This window comes from Apium graveolens, chromosome 4 (genome assembly GCF_009905375.1).
Source record: "Apium graveolens cultivar Ventura chromosome 4, ASM990537v1, whole genome shotgun sequence".
In the NCBI taxonomy this organism is placed as follows: Eukaryota; Viridiplantae; Streptophyta; class Magnoliopsida; order Apiales; family Apiaceae; genus Apium; species Apium graveolens.
In genome coordinates, this window is record NC_133650.1 from 13,192,780 (window position 1) to 13,196,885 (window position 4,106).

Genomic DNA, 4,106 nt, shown 5'->3' on the forward strand with positions numbered 1-4,106 from the left:
GAACGAGAAACAGGAAGAAAACTGAAGTGTGTCAGATCAGATAACGAAGGTGAGTACAGGGGTCCATTTGAAAAAATATTGTCAAAGACATGGCATCAGGCTTGAGAAAACAGTAGTAAAAACCCCCAGCAGAACGGTGTAGCGGAGAGAATGAATAGAACCATTGAAGTGCGAGTCCGATGTATGCTTTCACATGTTAAACTACCAAAGTCTTTTTGGGGGGAGGTTGTAAGAACTACTGTTGATTTAATCAATCTTTCTCCTTCAGTTCCGCTTAACGGTGATGTACCTGAAAGAGTATGGACAGGGAAATATATCTCATATAATCAGTTGAGAGTTTTTGGGTGCAAGGCATATGTTCATATTCCGAAAGATGAAAGATCGAAACTTGATGACAAGGCAAAATTATGTATTTTCGTGGGATATGGCCATGAAGAGTTCAGATATAGATTGTGGGATCCAATGGACAAGAAAATTGTCAGAAGCAGGGATGTTGTATTTCTTGAAGATCAGTTTGGTGAAGTTAAGAAAGTTGATAAATCAAGATCCTTTGTTAGCTCATATGTTGATTTGACACCAATTCCTCCTCCTCCTACAGTCCATAACAATCAAACGGAAGATAATGATCACATGGAAAATGGTCAAGAAGACCATCAAGATGATGGTGGCAGGTTTGAATTTGATCAGACAAATGAGGATGACGAGCAAGCTGAAAATGAAGATCCAGAAACGCAGTGGACAGAAACAGAGATTCCATTGAGGAGATCTACAAGAACAAGACAGCCCTCTACACGATACACTCCAACAGAGTATGTGATGTTAACTGAAGGGGGAGAACCAGAATCTTACTATGAGGCTGTTTCACATGAGAAAAAGGAAGAATGGTCGAAAGCTATGGAAGAAGAAATTAGATCCTTGCAGCAAAATCACACTTATGATTTAGTCAAGCTATCTAAGGGTAAGAGAGCATTAAAAAATAAATGGGTATACAGGTTGAAGACCGATAAAAATAGTGGGCAAACAAGATACAAAGCGAGACTTGTTGTAAAAGGATTCAGTCAGAAAAAAGGAGTTGATATTGAAGAAATTTTCTCACCTGTTGTAAAGATGTCATCCATTAGAGTTGTGTTGGGTTTAGCAGCAAAACTGAACCTTAAAGTTGAACAACTTGACGTGAAGACCGCCTTTCTCCATGAAAACTTAGAAGAGGAGATATATATGGAACAACCCGAAGGATTTAAAGTTCCAGGAAAAGAATATTGTGTTTGCAGGCTGAGAAAGAGCTTGTACGGTCTTAAACAAGCCTCTCGACAATGGTACAAAATGTTTTATTCCTTTATGAAAACTCATGGATATCGTAAGACAAGCTCTGATCATTTTGTATTTGAGAAAAGATTTTCAGAAGATGATTCCATTATTCTCCTCTTATATGTGGATGATATGTTAATCGTTGGCCAGGATGCGAGTAAGATTGAGAAATTAAAGAAAGATCTTAGTAATACATTTTCTATGAAGGATTTAGGGCCAGCAAAACAAATACTCGGTACGCAGATCATACGTGACAGGAAGAATAAAAAAACTTTTGCTATCTCAGGAGAGATATATTAATAAAGTTTTAGAGCGGTTTAACATGATTAATGCAAAGCCAGTTTTATATCCGCTTGCAAGTCATTTTAAGTTGAGTAATGAACAGTGCCCTTCAAGCGAAAAAGAAAAACAAGAGATGAAGAAAATTCCGTATGGCTCCGCGATAGGCAGCTCATGTATGCCATGGTTTGTACCAGGCCTGATTTAGCTCATTCTGTCGGAGTTGTTAGCATATTTCTTTCGAATCGTGGAAGAGAACATTGGGCTGCTGTGAAGTGGATATTTAGGTATCTCAAAGGTACCTCGAAATTATGTCTCTGCTATGGAAATGGTGAATGTGTGCTTGATGGTTTTACTGATGCGGATATGGCCGGTGACTTTGATTCCAGAAAGTCTACCTCAGGTTACCTAATTACTTATGCAGGGGAGCAGTGTCATGGCAATCCAGATTGTAAAGGTGTGTTGCATTATCTACAACCGAAGCCGAGTACATTGCCATTACAGAAGCTTGCAAGTAGGTCTTGTGGATGAAGAAATTTTTAAAGGATATTGATCAGAAGCAAAATAATTTTGTCGTCTACTTTGACAGCCAAAATTCCATACATCTCAGTAATAACTCTTCATTTCACTGTCGCACTAAACATATTGATGTCAGATATTATTGGATTCGAGACGTGTTAGAAATGAAGTTGTTGCATATCCGGAAGATTCATACAAACAATAATGGATCAGACATGATGACGAAGGCGCTCGCAAGAGAAAAGCTTGCTATGTGCAGAAAAATTGCAGGCATGAGCGAGGCATATCCCACATAAAGTGGATGGGGAGATTTGTTGGGCCTGGTCCACTTATGTGGGCTATGATTTTATTAAGCCCAACTAAATAAATGAAAAAAAAAACAAAAACACAGTAGAATGTTAGAGAGAGGGAAAAAAAAGGAAATAAAAGGGGGGAGACAAAACGTTTTGTGGAGTAGCGTGAAGTGATTCAAGACAATCCCAGAGGTGGAAGTACCAGCAGCAACAAGGTTGTATCTGTGAATTATCTCCTACAAATCGGTGAGAATATCCAAACTTGGTTTGATGTATTATTAGTGAAATCCACATCTTTGTGAAGATTAATGTTTGTATGTACGTCTAGTATTAACTAGAGAGAAACTTGTGTATCCCATTATTTATAGTGGAATTGTTTTAGTGTGGGTGGTTTACTGTCACCTCGTGGTTTTTTCCCAGAGTTTTCCACGTCAAAAATATGGTTTGTTTTTTTAGTTCATTGCTGCTGTTATTTTGATCTATATTGCTTCAATTTTCTGTCCGTATATTGATCGGTGCATCATCCTATTTTACACATAAAGAGGAAGTCTAAAGTGTAGTTGCATATAGCTTAGCTTGTTGTTCATTAATTGTGGTCTCCCGTAACCTTAGAGCATTGCTCTTAAAGTCTAGTGTATCCAAAAAAGAGTTTATTACACTCTTTTACTCCCAACAGCTACTAAGAAAGAAACCCTTTTATGAAAAAAAGCTATAAATACTAATAGTCCAAACAAAATAACTCTCTAAAATTACACAAAGAGCAACATTGAATACCCAAGTGCTCAAGTATTTGTCCAACCTTTCTGTGCTTACCAAAATCACAAAAAAATATGAGATGAATTGTGTTTTTACAAAATATATTAACTTCAATCACAACGTCACAACTACGGACTCATTGTTTGCTAAATAATTACATTCGCCAAAATACCAACTCATTGACCTACAACTAAGCTAGATACAACTCCTGAATATTAAATTTCTTTGTGCAACTAAATATTTACCAAAATAAATAGAATATCTAGGGCAGAAATGGCTTAGCTATTCCTACGTAACCACGAGCATCATATTACTCTTACTTCACAAATTCAACCTTGACGGTAATAATTTCAACTTCAACTGCTACTACTTCCCAGCTATTTATGTATGTTTAAATAATTACAACACTTAACATCCTAACATATCGCCCCTCAGCATAGCACGGACAAACAAATACTAGCTCTTAAATAATACAAAACACAGTACACCCCTGACACAAACAACTGATGACTACAGAAAACAGTTGAATGATCTGACTTAAATTGGATTTCTGGTTCTATTTTCAACAAAAATGGTACAAACAATTGAAAGACTTGTAGTAGTTGCAAGATTGTTGCGCTAAAGATTTGCTGATATATGAAGATCATAAGTTTAACTACAAGGGACGAGGAGTACATGTCATTGCAGTTTGCAGGCCTTTAAACATTATGAACATGCAACTTCCAGAACACATCAGTGGTGTTGTCATCCTTGCTTCATTATATTGAGGAATTTGGATGGTGATAACGACCAGCTAATAGAATACAGAAAAATCACTGCTGCAGAAATGCACTGAAGAGGACTCACTCCTGCTGTTCTGTGCCTCTGCAAATGTGAATATAAAGTATCCACTATTGAGGTATCTCTCCTTCCTCTAGCTCCTCCTCTACTGGCAAAACTTTGCTTGAACCG